The sequence below is a fragment of the Camelus bactrianus genome, chromosome 35, assembly GCF_048773025.1.
Source record: "Camelus bactrianus isolate YW-2024 breed Bactrian camel chromosome 35, ASM4877302v1, whole genome shotgun sequence".
Classification (NCBI taxonomy): Eukaryota; Metazoa; Chordata; class Mammalia; order Artiodactyla; family Camelidae; genus Camelus; species Camelus bactrianus.
Window position 1 is genome coordinate 29,770,639 of NC_133573.1, and position 24,511 is coordinate 29,795,149.

Here is a 24,511-nt window from a genome sequence, read left to right on the forward strand (position 1 = left end):
GGTGTCCTGCCTCCTTCCTCTCTGACTCACTCAGTTTTTCCGAGGAACGGCTGCAAAGAGCTATCATTCCTCCGAGGGAGAACCAGATGTGGCCAAGCACCCAGCAGGCTTCCCTATTCCAGAACACCCCTGCCCTCCCTGCTTTGCTCTTGTCCCTCTGCTGTCTGTGACTCAGGATCCCATTGGCAGGTGTGCCCCTCACTCACCACAACTGGCCCCATATGGCAAGTGGCCCTCAGCACTCTCCTGAGTCTAATCACGGCAGTGAGGGGGCAGATAAGACACCAAATAAAGCAGAAAATCTGTCTTTCATTTAAAAAGAAAATCCTATTTCTTTTTTTTAAATGGAAGTATAATTGACTTAATATTATATTAGTCTCAGGTGTACAACATAGTGATTAAAAGTTTTTATAGAGTATACTCCATTTAAAGTTATTACAACACAGTGGCTGTGTTCCCTGCACTGCACAATACACCCTTGTAGCTTATTCATTTTGTACATAGTAGTTTCTGTCTGTCAGTCCTTTACCCCTGTCTGGCCCATTCTGCCTTTCCTCTCCCCACTGGTAACCACTGCTGTCTTCTCTATACCTGTGAGTCTGTTTTGTTATATTCATTAGTTTGTTTTATTTTTTTAGATTCCACATATAAGTGATAACGTAGAGTATTTATCTTTCTCTGTCTTATTTCACTAAGCATAATACTCTCTAGGTCTGTCCACGCTGTTGCAAATGGTGATATTTCCTTTTTATGGCTAAGTAGTATTCCATTGTGTATATATATGCCATTTCTTCTTTGTCCTCATCTGTTGATGGACGCTTAGGTTTCTGCCACATCTGGGCAATTGTAAGCGGTGCTGCCACGCTCGCTGGGGTGCGTGTTTTCTTTCTGAATCAGTGTTTGTATTTTCTTCAGACCTATATGCTCAGGAGTGGAATGGCTGGGTCATCTGGCAGTTCTGTTTTTAGTTCTGTCACACAACTAGGATATGAGCATATTACCATATTTTGGATCTGTTTAGTTGTCAGAAGCTTACATAAATGTTTTGATCATTAGGACTTGCTAAAGAGTGTCTGGTGGTACATGGGGTGTTACTTCATCATGAGAAGTATACGATAAGGAGTGTGAAATTCAAGATTTCTTAGCATGACAGCTGCAACATGACCCACCCAGCCCAGACCCCTGTTTCCAAGGGGAATTTGGAGCTGGTGGTCATGTCTGAGTGCTGGTCAAATGCAGAGATGAGAGGCGGCCATGCACCTGCCAGGTTTTGGGCTCTCGGATGATGTACTGGGCATGTTTTTTAGAAATTCTGCTCAGAATTCAGATTTCTGGAAATTCAGAAACTAGACAAAGATATTTCAGTTTATTTCTGAAATATTGACTCAGGAAAAATTGTTCTGAATGAAAAACATTTTACTGCGCTGTATTTCCTAACCCACATGCATGGTGGGGACCTTCCCTCATTTAATGTTAGACCAGTTGCTTTGATATGTCAGCCCCTGGGGAACAGCATCATCATAGCGCAGAGAGCTCAGCTGTGTGAACTAGCAGCTTGAAGCTGCAGCCAGTGTCTGGGACCAACTTCTAGCTGGTGGCAGGACCCCACTAGGAGAGTGCCACCTCACCCTGTTCTCCAGGGATCTTGCCAAGAATCCACATTAAGTCCCTGGGAAATCTGAGGATGGGTGACTGGTGTCTAAAATGTTGAGAGGTGGTGTTTAATTTGACATACGGAATGTATTCATCAGCTTGTGACACGGCAGCTGGGACGCAGGCGCCCCAGGAGTGCCGACTGTTGAGGGCTCAGGGTCGGGCCCCCTCCTTTTTTCTCCCTGCGCTCCTCTGCTTGGTGATGGGCTAGCCTCACGGCTGTGCAGCCTCTCTTGGTGTGGGCAACTCCCCAGTGTGTATTTCAGTCTTAAGACGCCTCCTGCCAGGACACGTGGTTCAGTGCTCTTACAGCGACGGCCCCACGTTACCTGTTGGTCTACACCTTGACCCCCATTTTAGACTATGACCTGCTTAAGTGCAGACAGCCATTGTGTCTCCCTCCCTTGCCGTCTCCTCATCCTTAAAGAGTGATGCTTTTGAGTAAGACTTTTCTTGATGACTAGGAATTTCTCTTAAAGTTCAAAAGCCAAGGTCAAAGGTACTAAGCAGCCCCACATTCTAGCGAGTGTAGTGGAACGTTCTAGAGAATGCTGCAGGGCGGCCAGAACCATGCCCTCCCCCAGACCAAGATGTGAGAGCCCTGGCCTTCGACACTCCTTACCCCACAAACCGTCCAGCCTACAGAAGCTAGAACACCAGTTCTGGAATACGTTTTACATGAGTTGAAGATTTACCTTGAGTTCTTAGCCCTTTGGGGGTTGTACTCTGTGACCCCAAGACAAGAACTGGGCTCTAAAGAAACTGCTCCTGAAGACTGGGGTGCTTGGCACACCACATCCTGGCTGAGCACTTGTGAAGAGCAGAAGGTTATGTGTCTTCCCCCGGTGGCCCCCCAGTGGGGCATGGGGAAGGGTTCCAAGAACTCCGCAGAGGAGACGCGTACCCGCCGCTCCACTGAGATGGAAGCTGGCGGGGCAAGAGGACAGGCGGCCGGGGGCGAGCCTGTGCCTCCTCCACCACGTGGGATGTGGGAGGGAGCGCTGTAGGGACACTACTCAGGGGGCGGCCTTGAGCGACAGCTGTTCCCTGGTGATGCTCATACATGGGAGGGCTTTTCAGAGGGAGGACCTGGCGGATCACCTACCATGTTTTCATAACACACAGGAAATATTCTTCCTGTTTGATGTAGTTCTTTCCAATCTTAGACAAATTAAAACAAATATCATAGGAAAAGGGGGAAACGCTCCTGGAGACTAGCCTTTTAAGTCCACAGAAGCACGACAAGTCATTCTTTATGGGCCCTAGGGCAGCGTTCTCTTCCTTTTCATCCGTCCCCCAGGGCACTGAAGTGTGACTCTTTGCAGTGCAGTGTCATCTCCATGACGTGATATTGTTTAGAAAAGATGCTTGCGCACTGATCACTCTGTGCACAAGCCACAGTGCAGGCACAGTGTCCGGAAGGTTTATGCTTGAAGAAGTGAGCCCTTGTCAAGAAAGCACTATTTATAGGACACTTCATCACGTGGGCATCCAGAGTGTCTAATATAAACACCAAGGGAAGATGACCATAGCTTAGTCACAAAGAAAATCACATGCAGCGAGTTCCAGTTTATTTAGAAGATTAACTACATGAACGGTGCCGTGTTCTCTCTATTTGTAAGGTTTCATAGAAAAACGATATTTCCAGAATAGCTCCAAATGCCTAAGGAATATGAGAACATTCTCTTTCAGAGACATTGTAAGTGGGAAAATGAAGGATTAATCTTTGTTAGAAACAGTATGCTTACTGGGTGTACCTGGTTGAATTATTAGAAGCAAGCTCAGTTTGAGTTGATTTAAACGTTTTCTCCATCATTTCACTGTCTGTATGAGGTGAAACTTTTAACTTTGTCTCTACCTAGAGCAGAATTTCACAGAAGGAAGGAAATTTTGCAGCCAGTTGGCTCGCCTCCCTCTGTCACAGTCTCTCAGGCACGGGCATGCCTGGTCACACGCAGAGCGGGCGGGCTGGCCAGGGCCCTGCCCAGCAGCAGCGCCCCCCTCTCTGCTGCAGGTCTCCAGCGCTCGCACTAGTACCCCGCCTGCTGTTTACTAGCTGTGTGGCCTCGGGCCTCAGTTTCCTCACCAGTCAGACGGAAGGGCTCAGTTAGATCACCTCCGAGACCTCCTCCAGCTCTGAGACGTGGCAGGGCAGGCTGTGAGACGGGGTGTGTGCGCTCATCTGCAGAGTAGCCTCCGCCCCAGGGCTCGGTCCAGCTCAAGTGCTGGTTGAATGGATTGTAAGTAGAAGGTGTAGCAGCCCCAGTGGGGGAGAGCCAGCAGCGCTGGGGGATGACAAGAGGCCTCCGTGGGGTAGATGCTGACTTGCTGTGAGTATGTTGTCTGTGATTCAGGGCCTGGTTTTCAGTCCACTGAGGTTAGAGTGGGCATCTCAGAAAGAACACTGAGACAAGCCCTCGGAAGCACGGATTGTGTGTCCGCTCCTGTAGACACGGTGGATTTGGAGAGAGTTTAAAGTGAATCCCTTTTATTTTATGCCCCGCTGGGAACTGCATTTGCTGCCTGTAACCAGAGACAAGCAAGCAACAGAGAAACCACGCGGAGACCGGTGGAGCCCTCACTGTTACGGACGTTGGTGGGAAAGATAACGTCAGACAAACCTGATCTTCGTTCCTGATAGAATTTTAAGGTTGGTGGAAATGGGGAAGACAGGAGATTCCATAAATGTTTATTTTAGAAAAATACTTGGCATTGAGCTTTAATGACACCCTCTTTTGTGGAGAAGTTCTCAGTGGTTTGGAAGCTACCACTATCATTTGTGTTTGAAAGTAGCTACATTGCGGTAAATAAAGAAAAAACAAAACAAAAAGTCCGATGGAGCTAGGACACTCCAGGGCAGTGAGAAGCAATGAGGATGAGAGGGTTAAGTTCCAGAACGCCTAATGCTTAAGGGAAGACAGGGAGATGGGAAGGTACAGGTGGTTTGGAGCCATGATTTCACGTGTGATGGAAAGCAGATGAGCTCTGGAAAGATGCTTATAAGACAGAATCAGGGGTAATTTGCTAAATGAGTTCAAACCCGAAGGTTCCAGAAGGCACCTGCCAGGTTAGAAGCACGTTGGGAATGTGGGAGTCAGCAGATTGCTGTTTCCCTGACAGTGGGCCCTGCTGCCTCTCACGAGAAGCCCCCGGACGAGTGTCGGGTGGCCCTCCCATGAGTCCCGGGGCGGAGCGTCCGTCCCCAGAGCTGCTGACCTCCGCTGAGCACCGGCAGCCTCTCCCACCCGGCCTCCACGGGCCCATCTGGCAGCTCCCTTGTAAACATGCAGGTCCTACTTCTTCTTCTTCTTCTTCTTTTTTTTTTTTTTAAGTTTTTACCACTAGTTTTATTTCTTCCCTGTCCATTCAATACTGTTTTTCTTTTTCTGCTAGAAGAACGTCCTGGGAGATTTCTATTCTCTCATTTGCAGAGTAACAGTAACTGTCCTTGCACTTCACTGACTTCTGAGAAAGTGGAATAAGAATGAGGAGACATCAATAAAAGAACTGTTATCTTTCTTTAACGGGTCAAGGATTTTCATGAGGCAAAATTATTCAACTGATTTGCTTATAAAAATGCCTACTTTCTGTGCTTTAAGTATGTTAACAATATTAGGGTTCTTCAGAGAAACAGAGCCAATAGAAATACACACACACACAAGAGCAAATATCCTATTGGTTGTGTGTGTGTATGTGTGTGTACACAGAGAGAGGGAGGGAGGGAGACAGAGCTGCACTCTGAGGAAGTGGCTCGTCACTTGTGCAGGCTGCCCTGCCGCCTGCGGGCAGGGGCCCCGGGAGAGCTGTGGGGCAGTTCAGTCTGAGCCCCGAGGCCCGAGACCCGGGAGTTGATGGTGTAACTCCCAGCCCGAGGGCAGGAGAGGAGGGGATGAGAGATGAGGAAGGAAAAAGGGCAGATTCCTCCTCTTCCACTTTGTGTTCTGTTCGGGCCCTGGATGCACTGGATGATGTCCCCCCACGTCAGGGAGGACCGTCTACTTTACAGAGTCCTCTGATTCCAATGCCAGTCTCATCAGAACACGCGCAGATGTAATGTTTAATCTCAGTGCCCTGTGGCCAACTGAGGGGCACCTGAACTTAAGCAGGGCAGCTTAACCCTTGCCTTCCTCCTTTGAAATCTATGGCAGAAGACGTAATGCCAGAGGACTCCCTGACTCTCCTCCCAAATACATTAAAGTGGAAGACGAAGTCACAGACGTGTGACTCTGGGAGAATACTCAGCAATCACAGGCTGGGTGGGGAACTTCCTTTACTGTGCCATGTTTTCTGGTCAAAAGCAAGTTTGCCGTCTTAGAATCTTGTGTCCAAGGTGGAAGGGGTCTTGCTTCAATGACCACCATGTCTGCTGTGGCACTGGCTGGGCTGACACCATGGCTCCCAGGGAACGGAAGTCTCCATCTAGAGGCGGGTGGGGGTCCAGGGGCTGTAGGTAGCTCTGTTCCTGAGGTCATCCAGAGACCTAGGTCCTTTCTGTCTCATTGCCTCACCTCCTGCAGGCTGCCTTCTCTGGTCTACAGAGGCGTGCCGGGCCCCGGCAGCAGGCCCAGGCCCCCGTGGTGGGAGGAAGCGAGGCCTAGTGCATACTGACCGTGTCTGATTGCTCTCCTTCCTTCCAGAAGCCATCCCGGGTTCACCCTGGCTGCGCCTTCTAGGATCCTATGGAGGGGGAGGAAGGTGGGAGACAGGGTCTCTTATTAAAAGGGCAAAGGAGGAAAGATACGGGTGACAGTTAGAGCCCCTTTCACAGTTACCCTTCCACGTGCACAGCTGTAACAGTAGCACAAGGTAAAGATGATGTGCTTGGGGCCAGTCAGAAAGGCGTGAAATGACCACCGGAAAGGGGTTTGAATTTTGTTCCTGATTGCGTGGAGGGGACTTACTCAGAGTAGCAGGCAGCAGAGCACTGGGGAAGTACAGCCCACCACAGGCCCCCCTCCCTCCCAGAGCTGGTGAAAGGCATCCTCGCTTTCTGCCTGAGGACACTCCCGGCCCTCGGCAGTGCCCACCGCTCAGGCTGCGGCCTCCAGCTAGCCTCCCTGCTTCTCGGGCTCCCCTGCGTCTCATCCCGCTCTCACACAGCCTTCTCCTCCACCCGACACCCTCCCACCTGGGCCACAGGAAGCTGTGTGTCCATGTTCCCCCCACCCGGCTCGCAGTCCCCGATGGCTGGCCCCGTGCCACCAACGGTGAGACCTCTTCTCATTCCCGCTCAGTCTGCCGCAGATGTGCCCCCAGCACGCCTGTGAATGTTCAGCTCCTAATCTTTTCATCCTTTGTTACAAAATGCTTTTCTTTTAATGCCTCTATACTTTCTGTTTGCGTTTGAAGCCCTTTTCCTGTTAATGACCTCAAGGTGGATGTTTCCCTTAATTGAAGAAAGAACAACAGCCCTCAGTGTCACCATCCCGCGTCTCGTGCCTGTTGCCCCCCTGTAAAAGGCGCAGACAGAGCGGTGTTGTCCGGGCGCTGTTGACTTTCCACTCCTGAAGCAAAGGGGAATAATGGCCAATCACTGCGACGTGCCCCAGCCGGCAGAATGCACTGCTTTCAGAACTAATCACTCCCGATGGGTCCCAAACAATATGTATGTGTATTTAGGGGAAAAATCAATAAGAACATTCCTCTTTGACCAGTTGGTAAGACGGACATAACATAATGGCTTTGGTCCTAAAAGAAGCTCCTCGTGCCTTTCATCTCAATTAGCTACTGCACCAGCCCAGGCAGGGACAACAAAAGCTCCTTTCAGAAGGCCAGGTCTGAGGGCAGAAGGTAAATCGGTAATTGGATGCCTCTCCCGGCAGAGGCCTCACAGAGAGAGAATGGGGAGCCAGCTGGTGGCTGCTGATCAGCAGACAAGAGCGGGGCTTGTTCTGTGACGCTTCCTTCTGCCCGAGCTCGGGAGCGGCGTTGTATTCTGTATGGTCCTTGGTCAAAGCACGTCTTTGATCTTTCTTGCCCACTCTTTATAGAGCACTTTGTTCCTTCCCTCCTAAAGTCTTCTTAGTATCTGCTCCTAAGAAAGGCGGGGCATATGGGTGTATTTTACTTGTGGGTAAACCACCTCTTCCAGCGTCTTTCTTCTGAAAACGAGTCTGTTCTTGTGGAATCGAGTCTCCAGCCCCAGGTTTGTGGACTTGCGGCCACGCACGAGTTAGTAATGCTGGTGACAAAAGGAGTATCATTCAGGTGTTGTGTTAGGCAAGCCGGGGCGTAAAAGGCCACAGTCGGTCTGCGATGGCTTTAGCAGGCTTGGGGCGGCACAGCCCGCGGGCGTGGACTTTAAGAGAAGTACACCCTGAGTAAAGGCTGAGAAGTAGTTTAACAGCAGGTGAGCTGCCTCCACGGTGGTGCCAGGACCTCTCCTTCCCCTTCATGAGCTTCAGGGCGGAGGTGAACATCCAGGTCTGCTCTGCCGTCGTTGAGGAAGAAGAGTTGAATGGAGGAAGCCATGACGTGGCTGTATTTCCCCGGGAACGTATCCTAGTTCCGCTCGAGACCAGTAAGGCAGGAGCCTGTGAAGGGACAGTCATCTGCATCTCGCTTTCTGCTTTGTTTCTGGCTGAGTCGCAGGTGTCACAGCAGTGCACCTGAAGCGGTGCTGGAAACCGCATGGAAGTGTCCGCTCACCTCCTGCACAAATGCAGCGCAGTGGCTGGAGGCCTGGGAGGCCTTGGCTTCACCCTGGCTCTCACACGTGCCCTCCCTGGACCTCCTCAGGACACGGGGCAGCAGGAAACAGTGCCCTTCTTGCCTTACCACTTTTTAAAAGTTCAGTCAAGTCATAACATTTTAATGAGTTAAAACACAGGTTGGGACTCCTGGGTCCTTGGCGCAGCGGGGAGGTGGCTGGGCCCCAGCGGCCCGTCACATGGGCCCGGCTGGGAGCGCCCGCTCCCTCGCACGGGGGGAGGCGGTTGAGGATTCGCCCACGGTCCCCGTAAGAGCTGACGTTCTGTAGACTTCTGTTTGCTTGCTTGTTTGTTTTCCTGAGCAATTAACAAGAACGCTTGGATGAGTGCTGCCTTTTCGTCTTATAGGAGCTTAAGTTTGGAAAAAAAGTAAATAAACCCAACTAAATAGGAAACCACAGCCGACTGCTCTGAGTGTTCACCGTAGGTTTCCCCGGGCATTTGGGGGGGGTGGTGGTGTCCCTGTCAGTGACATAGGCGGTGTGCCTTCCCGTGAAGGCCCAGGTCAGAATAACACACGTCACCTCCGGGCCACTGCTGACACTGGGGCTGGAGGAACGACCTTGAGGCGCTCACAGGGTTGACTGTTTTCCAGGGACCTGCCTGAAGAATTTCCCAAGCAGGTGCTTTTTAGATTCCTTTTTCCTACCATTTTCTCGAAAGGAGCTCTCACATTTGTGATTTTTCCATCATTAAACCAAAATCCACGGCCGTTTTACCTGCCGCACTGGTCCTGGTGCCTGGTACTGATGGCTGCACCACCATTGTCCCCTGAGCTGCATGTGGCTTAAAAAGCAGCTTAGACTCTGAGGTGTCTGCATTATTGTTCTTCCTCGCTTTCTCAAATCCCACAGATCTGTCCTGCCCTTTCACTGACAAGACTATGTTATGTACATTCAATTGCTACTGAAGCTGTGTCAGGCTAGAAGGCGGCACGCGCTGATACTAAGAATTTTGAGTCAATAGGCAACTGTTTTAAATAAGGTACAGGATATACTTCAGATGAGGAAAATGAATCCATTTTATTCATTAAATGTGTGAAAGGGTCCTGCCGATGCTCTGTGCGCTCCCAGGCTTTGTGCACTGGCTAATTTGTCTTCAGTCACTGGTGTTGGAGCCCTACCACACCCCCCCTTTTTACCTCCTGGTTCTCCGTCTGGCAGCCCTCCTGAGAAGTAACAAATCAAGACCGAGAAGAGTGTGTAGGAAACACTCATGTGCCTACCCCGGCGGAATCCACCCCTCTGCTTTTTCCCTGGGTCAAATCTGGGTTACCCAGGTCCAAACTGGGGACACTGACATCAGTTGTGGGTCAAAATCCACAAGCAGTGTGGTGAGAACTCGAAGCGAGTCTCTGAGGCCGAAAAGGCTGGGAAAGGGTTCCTGCTTTAAGTTCAGGTTCTGAGCCCTCAGGACCTGGAGGCAGCTGAGGTGGGGTTTCCTACAAAACACAAGGAACAGTGGTAGAGAGAACGTTTATGTAAAAATTACTCTTCTAGAATTTGATACTTTCCTAAAAGTGAAAAGTCTACTTTCAGACATCAGAGAAATATAAGATGCTCCTCTAAGAGAAAATTAAGCTTCTACCTGTTCTGATTTAATGGTTTAGCCAAAGAAATCATGTTCCCTTGCTTTACTTTGACTTAGAATTTCAGGCCTCATATAAGATGAAAATATTTCCCATTGGTATCTGGAGAGACAGACGTAGAAACAGAAGAATATGCATTAGAGGAGAGCTGGAAATACAATTTAAAATCTAATCCACTATTTTAATCACTAAAAAAAATGTCCAAGGAAGCTGAAAACTTACAAAGGATTTCTGTATTTAGGAAAGGAGACTAAGGAGCCAGAAGAAATCGAGCTGTGCCCTTAAGACTGTGCCTGAGGGCTCCTTCGCACCCCTGCGATGCTTCACACAGCTTCTGGGATGTCCTCTGCTGGTCTTCAGTCACCACGTGATTAAAGGAGAACGTGGCTCCTGGTCACATTCACGGCTATGGCAGCTCCTCAGAGGGGAGGAGCTGCTGGTCACACAGCACCACCGACGCTGCCCGGCATCCTAAGCTTCCACATACATGTCAGGCATTTTTTTTACAATCTCGAAATGTTATCAATGGAGGAGGTTTTAAAGATTCTGTGGTCTAATCCACTAATTTCACAGAAGAGAAAACAGAGGCTTACTGAGATTTAAAGGATGTGCCTGGGGGGTAGCTAGCTGTCTGTGGCGGGGCCAGGACCAGAATTCAGTTCTCTCTGTGCAGTTCGTTGTTTTTCTGGCTTTGTGTGTAAAGGAAAACATATAAATCCTAGTAACTGCCTCTGTGTGGTTTTCCCCATGGTGTAGTAGTCCAAATCTAATGGATTGAGATTGTCATATTTTCCAAAACCTCCTGAAAACACACACACACATATAAACACAGCTTGAGGACTCCCATACTTTGTGTGTTCAGAAATAAGTCTTACGCGTAGTCCTATGCACATGGTCCCTGGTTAGCCCCCGGGCGGCACCGCTTGCTGGCCTCCCAGCCCTTCTCCCAACGCAGGCGGGCCTTAGACTAGGGTGCGCCTGGGGCCAGGAGATGGGTTGATGGGTCCATCTGCCATGTGACCCTTCTGGAACAGCTGGGCCTTCACCCGCATCAGGGTGCACACTGCCCATCACAAGCAGACTGGACCACGTCACGCAAATGTGATCTCCCACACGTGCTCAGACTAACCCTGTGTTCCACTAGTACTGGAGGTACACTTGTGTATTGTGTCGAGTGCTTTATAAACCTTATCTCATCCAGCCCTCACAGCTGTCAGCAGTGCTGTCACCAGCATTTGCTCTGACTAGTCTTGGAGAGGTGAAGTCACCTGTCTAGGGAAGATGGACCCAGGTCCCGTAGAGATGGCGTGGGAAGGGGTCAGAAAGGCTCACCTGCCCTACGCCTGCAAATCGGTGGCGCTAAACAGGACCTCGGATTCCCCTCCTGTTAGCCTAGCAGAGCAGCGAAGCAGAGCGGGGCGTGCTTGACAGACCACGTGCTCGAGCTGATTCACGTGCAGCCGCTGTGTCCAGAGAGCGCTAGCTGACTTGCCCCTCAGCACAGAATCTCTCTGGGATTCAAAGGCGGGGGAATGTGGGGCCAAATGACGTAGACGGTGCCAAGGACTAAAATAGTGTCTGCTAACCCTCCACCTCTGACGCCCTGACTGCTGGGAAGAGCCCCGTGAGCACAGTTCAGCTGTCGCCGGCCCGCTTGCACAGACACCCTCTGTGGAGTGTGTCTCCTTCCCCCCGGGTTCAAGGAGGATGAAGGGGCACTTTCCACTCTCCAAGTGGGCAGTTTGCACACAGCCTCAGTGTCAAGAATTTGAACAACTGCAGCGTGGAGCCCGGAGCAACTTGCTAACAGAATTTACTCACCAAGGTAATCCAGGTGACAGAGGTTACAGGGTCACACCAACTCTAAATGCCATTTCAAAGCCAGCCCGGGGGAGAATCAGCAGATTTGTGTTTGTGGTAATGACATTTAAAAGTCTAAAATTATAGGGCTGTTTATAGAGATGGACTTATTATAAAATAATTACATCCAACTTAGCATAAACATAAAAGAGAATCATTTTGTTGTGGATGGTTGAAAGGAAAGGTTTTCTTAAAAGAATGGAAAAAAATAAGACTCAGTTTCAGACAAAAAACTTCAAAGGGAATTCATGGAATCTTAAAAAGAGAATCTCACTCAAAGAATTCTCTAAAATCTCCTAACTTTAAAAGCATTGTTTTTCTTCAGACATCTAATTTAGATTACATACCAAACCCTGTAATAAACCTCCCACAAAGAAGTAACAGTAGACTGCGTGCGTGCTTTATAGATGCTCGGGGTTCACTCCATTTAAATACAATTGTTGACCTTCTGCTAACAGTCAGGATGCCCATGTTCCTGGGCAACAGCGCAGGAAAGGTCACAGCAATATTTTCCAAGGCAAACCTTGGCCCCCAGCGGGGAGCTCACTGTCACGTTTGGAGGTGCTGAAGGACAATGGGGAGTGACCACATTTCACCCTGAGCACGTTATTTTCTCTTTCCAGTCGCAGACATCTTACACCTAAGCATTACGCACTGCTCCTGTAAGATGTGTTTGTCATCAGTTGAGCATCAAACTGCCCGTAGTGGAGATGTGGGCGGGAAGTGTCTGTTGGTCTTTAAGTTGTTTGATCTCTGTTAGTCCCAGAGGCAGTATTTGGAGAAACGTTGAAAAGCTTTGTTTCTGTGTTCAGCGAAACCTGAGTGTGACACCCAGGTCAGCCTGCTTCAGCCAGAGGCTTGGCCCATCACTGCCTCGATAGCTGGGGAGTAGGAGCACCCCCGCTCAGAGGCGCTGTGAGGGTTCCTGGCGGCAGTGGTTTGAAAGCACCCCATCCAGCTCCTGAGTCACAGCAGGCCATTGGGCAGTGCGGCTGTTCCTGCTAGTGTTACACGCCGACCTTAATTATCTCAGTAGTTTGTGGGTGTTACATGTCTAGTAAATGTGAGCAGACAGTGAAAAGCATTTTAAAATACGATGTATGGATGCATTATTTTAACAATTTCCCCTTGGCTCATGTAGCTTGAAACAGATACTGTTCCATGGGTTTTGAAGTTGACCCAAGATTTATTACTGTTTTATATATCACAGAAATCATAAATATTATTATACCATTGGTACATATATACATAATATATATGTTTACATGTATGTGTGCATATGTGAATTTAGTCATTTTAAAGATCTTGGCAAAATACATTGATGTTGGATTCTCCAACAACATATGTTCTGAAAAACAAACATATTTCATAAACAAAACTACAGTGTAAAGATATATTTTAGCAAATAGGGGGCTGATGAGGAGGCCTTTTGCAGGCTGGGCATGGCACTCACAGCAGGTTAACGGAAGAACCTGCACGTTCAACAGCTGTCTCAGTCCCTTAAATCAGTACCTCGTATTCTCTGTGGAATCTGTTTTTTTTTTTTTTTTTTAAGCAGAAGAGGAACCAGTGTCTCTGATTAGTGGTATAAGGTGGAAAGTTTTCAATCACTGAGGACTTGAAAGGGGCAAAGGGGCACCTTGGCCTTCTGGTCCTTTCCCTGGAAGCGGTGGGGAGAGAAGTCAAACTCCACTGACCACTAACTTAGAGTTTCACAAGACATTTTCTCTTTAAAAAAAAAAATCCACAGTATATTTCTGTAACATCTTGCTTGTTTTGAATTATTAAAAACATGTAAGAAATCTCTGCATGGTCACTCCATCTAGATCTTTGCTAAACAGCCCTTCACCTCCTGGGTCCTCCCTTCTCAGTGCCTTCCTCCCTAAGGGCCAAAGTCACATCTCCATGATTTGGGCAAAGAATTCTGTCTTCAATTTCTTTTTAACTATATATAAGACAAAAATAGATTGTTAAGAAAAGCCAAAAAACCCCCTTATTCTCTAAGTGATCGGACACATCAAAAGAAATACTGACTGCTGGAAAAAAATGCTTTTTGGAAAAAACAGTATTTACAATTCTCAAGTATAAAAAAAATACCATACAATATGTGCGTATGCATACACTGCTCTTTTCATGATGTTTTCCCGGCTAGCTAGCCAACACTCTTTTGTTTTATCATTCAAGGCCTAGTCCTTATTTCTGACATCACGTGACAGTGTTACTATGGGAACGGTGGCTTTGTTTGTCCCTGAGGGAACAAAGGGTGATTTCCATTTGAGGACTTCAGAGCAGGCTTGGTTCCCTGTTGGTAAGTGAATGTGGTGTAACCAGCACATTAAATGTTATCGGCAAAATTCCATTCATATTTTATGTGTCCTCTTTCCAGCAAACACTTCTTTCAGCACATGCTGTTACAGCAACCTTGGGGCTCAGGCGGGAACAAAAATGGAGCTTTGCAGGGTTGGGAAGGGTCACCAGTCAAAAACAAGTAACAGGATTTTGAGTCAGAACTTTTGTCGTCTGAATCCCAATCAGCTTGTTCCCAGGAGATTTCAGATTCCACGGTCATTTTTTAAAAAAAATCTTTGTACCTGTATGATTGCTTTTAAAGTGGATGAACAGGCAATGATAGTCCCCAGGTTTCCCAGCTCCTGCCCTGAGCCAGCTGGCTAAATTCAGGTACCTGGTTTCTGTACATACACAGCCTTAGTGAAAAGTCCAGAAAAACTCAAAATCTATAAAAAAAATAAAACAACATTAAAGTTACAGCTCTTACACCAAATGCGTTCTCCCATGTAACTACATGGTTGTTTACAGATATAATGTATTTATTTAGCACATTTCTTCTACTCGTTCAGCCATAAAATATTTCAGATTTTCTTACATACAACATTCATGTTGTAAAGCATACACACCGTAAGTGTGCAGTCCACTACGTTTTTTAAAAAGCGAGCACATAGATATAACCACATCCAGGTCGAGCTTAGAACATCACCGACACCCGGAACTTTCCAACCATAACCTCTCTAGAGAGGAATACTGTTCTGACAGCTACAGATTTACACACTTACCAGTTTTGTATTTCATATAAATGGAGTCAAACAGTCTGACGGGTGTGCATACATTAGTTTTTTTCATGGCGTTAGGAATTCCTTTGTATGAATGTAACTCAGATTATTGAGAATCATACACCCTTATACATCTGTAAGGGACTTCTGTGCTGTTTCCAGTTTGGGGCTGTTGTAAATGAAGGTCCTGAAAACATGCTCATGAATATCTGTTTGTGGCCATCTGCAGTCCGTTGGGTAACATTGTTAAGTTCACTTACTTATTCTAATAGTTTATCTGCCTATTCTAATGAATTTTCTAGCTGTACAGTCGTGCTGTCTGTGTAAAATGACAGTTTTCTTTCAAAGTCTTGTGCTTTTTATTTCTCTTGTTTGTCTTACTGCACTGGATCGGAGCTCAAGTTCACTGCTGAGTAGAAATCATTATAGTCAACTCTCAGTCAGAAGCAGAAAGCTGTCAAAGGTTTTTTTTTATTTCTCAAGTATAATTTCTGGGCTTTTTTGGTAAACATCTTCTACTATGTACGGAAAGCTCCCTTTATATACAGTTTGCTAAGGATTTTATTATGAGTGGGTGCTGAAGATACCAAGAGAATACTGTATCTATTGAGAATCTCATGTGACTTTTCTCCGTTAACACGTTAATATGATAAACCACATTATTTCAGTTTTCAGTTTTAAACCAAACACTCATCCATGTAATAAACCCAAAATGATTCTGATGCTTTACTCTTTTTCTACATCATTGGTTTGGTTTGTTAATTTTCTGTCCAGGGTTTTTGTTCCTGTGTTTATGAGAATGATTTGCCTGTAATTTTCCTATCTTATAAATACCCTTGTTGAATTTTGACGTTGAAGTCACGCTAGCCTCACAGAGAGTCTGGAAGTATTCCTGCTTTTCCTGGTTTTCTTTGGTTAAGTTTGTGTAAGAGTAGCGTGAGTTCTTCCTGAAGTATTTTTAGTGATTTAATGCTGCAGTCCTCTGGGACTTGAGTTCTCTTACTGGGAAATGTTTTAAATTGTAGATCCAATTCCACTGAAAAATAGAATTACCAAGATACCTGTTTTTTCTTGTTTTTGTTCCAGGAAATTATGTTTTCAAAAACTTGTTCATGTCATCTTAAATTTCAGATTTATTTGCAACACATGGTTCATATTATCCCTGTTTCCTTTTCCCCAGACCTGTGAATATGTTACCATACATGGCAGGAGGCAGTTTCCAGATGTGGTTAAGTTAAGGATCTTGAGATGGAGAGATTATCCTGAATTATCTGGGTGGGCCCAATATATAATTATAAACTTCCTTTTAAGTAAAGGAAAGAGGCAGGAGAGTTTGAGTCAGAGGAGAAGCAGAGCACAGGTGACGGGAACCCTGATACTGGGCACAGCCTGAGGATTGGGTGCCTCAGAGGCTGGAACAGGCAAGGAAGCGGGTTCTCCCGAGAGCCTCCGTGGGGAACACATGCAGCCACCACCTTGGCTGTAGCTGCACGCGACCCCCCGGACCTTGGCACAGCCGGGCTCTGTGCTGTTAGGCGCCGGGTGTGCGGCAGCCGGCCCCCTCAGCGGCAGGAGGCCGGCTCCCCTGCGCTGGGCTAGTGCCCTCGGGCCTGCAGGTGCCCGCGCTTTTCATTATGGATACTATGCATTTACGCTTTTTCCATTTTTTTCCCTCCATCAGTTTTGCTGTTTTATCTTATTTTGTCAGTTGACTCAAAGAACCAGATTTTGCGTTTATTGATTTCCTCTGCTGCCTGCTGTATATTTCCTTGATAGCTTCTCTCATCTTTATTATAAACCCCTCACTTCTAAACTTTTTCATTTTGGTTGGATTTTCTTTTTCTGTTTTCTAAAACAGGTAAATTAGATCTTTGATTTTCAGTCCAGTTGCACATTCGAAGAAACAAAGACACAAAAGTCCTGAAAGATAAGTGTGAGAGTGCTCATAGTAATCTTGGCACAGTAGCCTCAAACGGGAGGTGACCTCAGTGCCCATCAGTGCCCTTTGCATTAAGCTAAAGAGTTTGACTTCTACGCTGAGAGACAGTGGGTCAAGTAGGCGGGCATTGCCAGGCCTCCAGCACTTGAGTGACATTATAAGGAGGTGGTTCAGAAAGTCCCTCTCTCTCTGGCACATCGTGGGGATGCACTGGAGGGGCCAGACTGGTCAAGTCTGAGCCAAGAGGAGGGCTGGTTAGCAGCCCAGGCATCTGACACACTGCTGAGGAGGATGGGCAGGTGCACACTGTAATGTTAGTATTAGTGAGGTGAGATCTGTGGTTCCTGGTCCAGCGTAGGGTGAGTGACGGCCAGTCTGGGGTGAGCCGAGGCAGATGCGTCCGTCCTGTCCATCGACCTTCAGCTCCTCCGGTTCCACTCAGGCTCTCTTGACATCCATATGCTTCCCTGGTCCCTCCTCCTCTGTCTCTTCAGCAGCTTCTTCTTAACTTGACCTCCAGCTGTAGACTTTTCAGAGGACAATTCTGTACCCTCTCTGTGTCTTTGTCTGCACTCTGTTCCGAAGTAACCCGTCTCCTTCACCGTAAGTGTCCCGTAAGTGCCAGGGACTTATAAATATGTATGTCTGGCTGCACTTTCTCCCCTCAGCTCCCAGCTCTCACCCCCTCACACACTCTGTGTCAACCAACAATCCTAAAATGTCCTAAAATCACTGCCTGCCTCATGTAGACAGGAGAAACCAAATCTCTCAGCCCCATGTGCACACCGCCTTTTTCTTTCACAGCCGTCTTCAGCTCAGTAAATCACCTCTCTACCTACTTTAGCCAAACTTGGGTTCGTTTTCTCTTCTGTTTAGTTTTCATATTATACCACAAAAAGACAAGGGAAGAAAAAAAAGAACTTCTCAATGAGGTCTGCAGAACCTTGCGAGACCCGAGTGTACACGAGGCATGTCCTGCCGCTCTGCATTTGTGCTGTGAGCTCCGGATGCCGGGGCCCCCTCTGCTCCCCGGATAAGCCCACCTGCTCCTCTCCCCAGGCCTGGGCCGTGACACCTGCACCCCCTCTGCCTAGAAAGGCCCTCCCCCACCTCTCACTCTCCACTGGGATGCTGTCTTCCCAGAAAGCCCCCCCCCCCCAGCCCTCCCTCCGGGAACGCCTCCCACCTCTGCTTTTGCTCATGGGCACCAGGCCCTCCTCCTCCCGACTCGCGCTGCAGGCTGTAACTGCACGTCTTCTCTCTCCGCCTGCGCCCCTCGCCAGGGTGCGCGCTCCTCGGAGGCAGGGACCACCCCCTTTATCATCCCCCAGAGCGAGGGGGTATTTCTGGGATCTGGGAGGGGTGTTTGGAATGCTAACGAGTTGGGAGGCAGTGTTAAGGGCGGTTATTTCTGGGTTATGGCAATGAAGGAGTTTTTGTTTTCCTCATTATACTTTATACATAAACCTGCCTTGATCCCTTGCTACTTTTATAATCATCAAAACCAAACAAAACCAACAACAAAGAAGACACCGAAGATGCGTTCCCTTAGCGGGCCGGCCTGTGCCGGGGCGGCCGCCGTCCCAGCTCGGCTCAGCGCAGCGGGCGCTGGTGCGGTTGGTGCCCGGCCCCCGGGCCCGCCGGCGGCGAGCTCCGCGGGGAGAGCTGGGGGCCGGCGCTGCTGGGCTCTAGCCTTGGGTCTAGGTCACAGCTTGCTCACTTAATTTTTTTTTTCTCATTTCTCCTTGATTTTCAGAAAGGGCTGGGCTTTGTAAGCATGTGTCCCACAAGACTTCACATGTAAAGGGCACAAGGCTGGATGGAGTTGCCTTTCTGCCCAGAGGGTGAGAGCTGCCCCTCGGGCAGGCTCCCCGCTGACTTCCCAAAATAGCCGAGTGTGGCTGAATGTGTTTTCAGCCTGAACAGGTTCATCTGTGTGCATTCACGAGTGAGTCACATCCGTACTGTGATTTTATCCTCGACCCGTCGGCGGGGCGTTAAAGAGCCACTCCTTGGAGTCGCCTGTACATCCAGGCGAGACATCCCTCGGAGCCGTGTGGCCCGAGTGACCGCAGCCCGCCTTCCCGGGAGGCTGACGCGGTGGGCACGGGGCAGAAGTTAGTTTGCCTTGTCCTCGCCTCGTGGGTGAGGCCAGGGAGCCCACGGTGAACACTCTCACTCCTCCCTTACCCCCACTGCGGCTCTGCCGGCCTCCCCTCCTTCTTTCCTCCCTCACTTCCCACCTTCCCCCGCTGTGTCCCTCGGGCTTCAGCTGCTCCAGAAAGTAGGGAAGAAAGAAAGATATAGCCAAAGCAGTGTGGTGACTCATTTATGAGCCAAGCATCATTTGACTTCAGCATTGCACAGTGAAGAAGGCTGATTTGGAGACAGTTTACTTCTTCCCCCGTGGAATAGCACGATAAAGTCACTTTCCTGAGGAAATACAGCTGCCCCGAAAGACAAGAAGCCACTTTCCCCTGTTCTGATTGCCCATTTGGAATCTGCAGGGCTGCGTTAAGAACAAGTGTGCTACGAACTCACCCTTCCACCGCCTCCTCCACCCGGAAGAGCCATATGAGTAAGAATCGTGAGTGTGGTTTCATCCACAACCTCCTTTCCCGTGGCTTGAAACATGCTTTTCCTGGAAAGTACTCCGGTAAGTCCCATAGTTATAAGTAAAATATATTTTTACGTAGTAAAACAGAACACGTCAGTAGCCATCCAGTCAAAGCCAGAGAGAGCAGTCCAGTCTGGTCGCACTTGCACCAGCTGGAATTCACAGATTCTCTCTGACCGTCGTGTACTCCTAACAGGAAACAAGACATTTCCCACCCCACACAGCTGCTTAAGGAAGTCTGGATGGGACGGTGCAGAGAGAAAAGCGCCAGGACGGTGGGCGCCAGAACCGTGGGCCGGCCAGCTACGTGCTTTGATGACTGTGTCACAGACAGCAGTCCACGCTGCCTCCTTGCAGATGGGACACGGTCCATTTTCCGGTGTTAACAAACAAGGACGATAGTTCTTACCCATTATTTTATCATCCAGGCTTTGAAACATGAGTTGGAGTCTTGAGAACGCTGAGTGTTGCAGGGGTTATTTCTTGAGGCAGAGGATTCACAGGAGGGCCTCATGTAATTATCTCCTCCACGGTGGAAGCGTTCTGAGAGGTAATCCACTCCTAGCCAAAAAAATGGACATTTGAGTGGACCAGAAAGATTAGCTTCCTCCCAGCTACCAACAGGCAAGGAGCTGAAAGCTGTAGTAACAGGCTTGGAGAGAGACGTGCGAAGGGGTGGAGGCACCAGAGGCGCTACCACCTCGGGCAGCCACTTAGCTTCTCCAGACTTTAATCTGCTCACAGGAAAACGAGGAGAATGATCCCTGGCCCGCCACCACCGTCGCTGTGAGAGCAAACGGGATGTTGCACGTGAAAGCACCTCGACACCTCTAAATCACAGCCGGCTGTAAGACGCTACTTACCTGCACCGCGGTGATTTCCATGCATGGGATTTGGTGCAGCAAATACCTTTCCCAGAAAGAAGTCAATCGAGAAAAGTTAGTGCTCGCAACCAGCTAGCACAGCGCTTGTTTGCATTCTGCTCCCAGGACCTAAGCAGAAATTACTTGAAATTTATTTACGTAGAGTTTGTTTGCATTATATTCCTGGAAACAACATTGGCTTCTCACAACAACAGAGACCCACTCTGGCTGCAGCATGATGGTGTTCCCAGGAAAGCTCATACTGTTAAAGCTTCTTTTGTAAACTGTTGTTTCAGTGAGAAAACTGCGGGATAGAGGTTAGACTGTATCAGGCTTACGACTGCAAAGCTGCTTTTGTCAGAGGCCGTTCTAGGCATCAGCAGATTCAGTCACTGTAGATACAAGTTTAAGCCGAAGCGGCGTTGAGCAAAGCCGACGTCTGGTGACGCTGGTGCTTTATTCACGGAGATCGGCCTTTCCTGAGTTGCACCACAGGGCAGGCATTGAGGGGTGCTTCTCGCACAGGCTGAGCGATCTTGTCACTCGTTGTTATGATGTTTGGTGCACAGACCGGTTGCCTAGACGGTAACCATTAATAACAACCAATCTCCGGCTTCTAGCGCCAGTTTTGTTCCCAGAACACTGCATCTCTTTATATCCCACTAAGATAATATAAGCTCTTGCTGAAGAATTGATGTCTGTATTGTACTTTTATTCCAATTTTTTAAATAAAATTAAACTCCTGCAAACACGTCTCCAGGTTAGACTGAATGACAGTAACAGTCATGGTGACAACTGAGCGCTCGCCGCGGTGCCTTCGGCTGTGGCCGTGGTGCGAGGCTGTACCTGCTGATCGCTTCTCGCCAGTTTGCTGCTGCCTGCATTTCTCGGGCCACTGAATCATACTATTAACCAGGGAGCAAAATTGTAATAGTAACTCTTCTCGCTTTTGAGTGCTTAATAGATGCCAACTTGCTGAATGCTCTGTACACAGTCATTATTGAATCTGCACGACAAAAATGATACCATCACACTCACTTCATAGGTAAGGTGAGGTCTTTTCTCTAGAATATGACAGCTAGGAGTTTGTCAAATCATGATTCTAGCCTTGGTGGTGTGGCTTCAAGGTTTGAACTCAGCCATGGCTTCACTGGACGCAAACAGAAGTCATTGCAAGTAACTCTGTGTGTCCCACCACAGCAGGACTTTCTGTGTCCATGAGCATAGCCCACCTTACAAGGTAAGGTGTAGATCGTGGCGCAGATGCACAGCCCTGCCGTATCTGAAGTTGCACGCAGTTGGTCGTCGTGTAATCTGCTCCCAGGAAGGCCTGTGGATTGGCAGAGCTGTCCACGCTCCTCCAACTCAGTGAGAGCTGCAGGGGCTTAGTTTACAGAGAACCCACCTCTTCTCTTCTCAGAGGGAGCGTTAGGGCGAAGGAAGAGCATCCAGCAGAGTTGGGGTCGTGGGAACCAAACTGTTCCCCAGCCCTTCGATTTTTTTTAAAAGTTCATCTTGATTGGAAAGCACTGGAGAGTGAACTAAAGTGCTCTGCCTGCCCCGTTACCCTGACTCCACACGAGACACGTGAAGCTCTTTTCTCTGCAGCACCAGGGAGGAATGGCACCTGGTCAGCTGTTCTAGCCCTGTCACTGAGCTGGTCTGCAGGCAGTGACTCCGTGGAGCAGAGCAGATCACTTGGCTAAACTGAGATACATCTGGCAACTCGCTTATCCTCCAAGGTCCACTGAGAAGCCACACTGCTTGGAAGCTGATCATAATGGAGGTGATTCTGAGATTTTTTTTTAATGTTCACATGAACAGTTGCTGTTGACACTTTTAAAATATTCTAGATGAAACCATCATAGTCATGTTCTTAGAAGTGTTTATGGGTCACAGGCTGTGTGCCCCGATTCATTGTAGTGTGAAATCCTTTACATAAATTCCTCATTCGTTCTCCCAGCACCTCTAAAAACTTGGGCGCTAACATTATCACCAGTCAATAGATGAGGAAGTCGGGGCTTAGATACGTAACTTGCTGAGGATACAAACTGGAATCTTAGGCAGGCGGTTGAACTTCAGAACCCTGTTTTTATGTCCTATAATTTAGACTTCGCAGCTTGGGTCATTCATTTATGGGCATGTGGTGGGATATACGGACCCACGATTGTCTTTGAAGATGAGTATTTGTGCCATCGGCACTGTTCCGTCACTCCGCCTCTACGTGAAAGCCGCAGCTCTCTGTTCAAGTTGGGGTCTTGGGTGGGTCCGTCAGTTCCACGAGGGTGTATCAGTGATGTGGCCTGCCTACGCACTTATACAATATTGCTGTCACCATAACCTTAAAGTGTGTTCTTTCAAGTCGTTTCAAAAGCTTGATTGTGAGAAATGTTTCTGGAGGATTGCCCAAGAGACATGTAGTTCATAGTCTTCTTGTCTAGACTTGACCGCTGGGTGGGACCAGGGCAGTTGCAGACGGTGCCCTTGGCCTTCATCCATCTGGTCCTCAGTGGCCCCATTTTACAGACTGTTGTTGGTGTTATGCTTGTGTGCTACACCGAGGGACGCGCTAAGGAAACCAGCCGCGTTGACTGTTGGCGTGTTGTTCAGGAAGGCTTTCGCCTTATCACCCAGTGTTTTCCACATAAATACTGAAGGGGACGTTGCACCTTGATACCTCAGTCCCTGGGGAAAAGGCAGGCACAATAGATAACAAATTTCCTTTGAAAATTTAACGTGCATTACTTATGGATAATGTGGATTACCTGAATGCTTCATATCTTCCCTCTCCTCTAGCCGCTTGGCAGCAACTTAAATTCAGTCATGGTGTCGAATGCATATCACTGATTTCTCAATTACTAAATTGGTAATTGCCAATTTAGTCTCTTCTTACTGTTCTGTCTTGCTTTTCCATTTTTCCCGTTTCTCTACCTGAAAGTTTCCTGATCAACTCAACCATTTACGTCTTATACTTCACTTCAAGTAGACCTCTCCGTGAACACAACTCAGTTTTAATCCACTGATACACTGCAAAGTTCTGCTCACTGTCCTCTCAGCCCAGGGCTGGCTGCAGCATTTGCTGGGCCTGGGGCAAAATGAAAATGAGCTGATGGGGACAAAAAGGGTGCCAGGTTGTTGGGGGAACCTGCAGACAGGCCTCCCAGAGGGATGCAGGGCCCCATGGGGCTGTCCTGGCCACGTGCCTGTGACGCCAGCCCTCCCCCAACCCCCTAGCCCTCCCCAGCCCTCCCAGCCCTCCCCCAGCCTTCCCAGCACTTCTCATTCTCCTCCTTCTCTCCCACAGCCTACCTTGGAAGTCAAAGCAAAACACTCCAGCCTTATGCTGTTTAACTCCCAGGGTCCAGCGCTGCCCTCCCCCGGTCGGGGTGGGGACACCCACTGATGTCCCGCTGCCACAGCAGGAGAAAGTCAAATGTCTTGCGGCTTCTGGTGCCTTCCCTTTCTCTCCAAGTGCCCAGAATGGGACACGAGAGGTGTCACCGGCACTGGTGCCCGGTCTTGCAGCACCCTGAGGCTGTCACTCACAGATACCAGCCATGTGCTCCTGTCTCCTCCCCTCTCTTGGGCTCCAGTTTCCTCATCCTGAGGGAGTTTTACCCTTTCCAGGTCGAAGGTTACGCTTTCTTGAAGAAGTGTGTGAAGTGGGAGGTGAACAGCCTCACCCTCTGTCCTCTGTTCTTGCCTGTCGTCTGAGGTCCAGCTCGTTGGCCTTTCCTGCCCGCCCTTGCCCGCTCCGCCGCCCCCGCTCCCAGCACGCCGGGCCCGGCCCTCCTGCTGTGGTCTGTGGCTTCTGGCCGTGCTCGGTCTCTGCCAGCTCTCCTCCTTCCCTGTCCCCATCAATGCCACTTGTCACTGAGTTCCTTGAGATACCCTCTCATCTGTTCTTACCAGAATCTCCTGTGATCACATTGTTCAGTTTTCTCAACCCAATGCCTCACACATAGGAGTGGGTGCTGCAGCCTGAGTGTTGCGTCCCCCCAAAATCGTATGTTGAAACCTAACCCCCAGGTGGTGGTGTCTGGAGGTGGGGCCTCTGGGAGGCGATGAGGTCATAAGGGTGGGGCCCCAGGATGGGGTTAGTGCCCTTATAGAGGGGCCCCAGAGGGCCCCACCCCCATCCTCCAGGTGAGGACACAGCAAGATGAGCCAGGACCACCGATGAGCCAGGAAGCGGGTCTCACTGGACACCAGG

At 48.8% G+C, this 24,511-nt stretch overlaps 1 long non-coding RNA gene across 2 annotated transcripts in view; it reads left to right on the forward strand.

Moving 5' to 3' along the window:
- The first annotated feature begins 3,500 nt into the window (after positions 1-3,500).
- Positions 3,501-24,511, forward strand: part of LOC105074454 (uncharacterized) — a 63,875-nt gene continuing 42,864 nt past the window's right edge. Inside the window, exons 1-3 of one of the 2 annotated variants that reach the window (XR_012504135.1) lie at positions 3,501-3,983; positions 4,187-4,303; positions 10,193-11,776. This is a non-coding gene — a long non-coding RNA (uncharacterized LOC105074454). The remainder of the gene's footprint in view (positions 3,984-4,186; positions 4,304-10,192; positions 11,777-24,511) is intronic. The other variant, XR_835793.3, reaches the window with a different exon arrangement.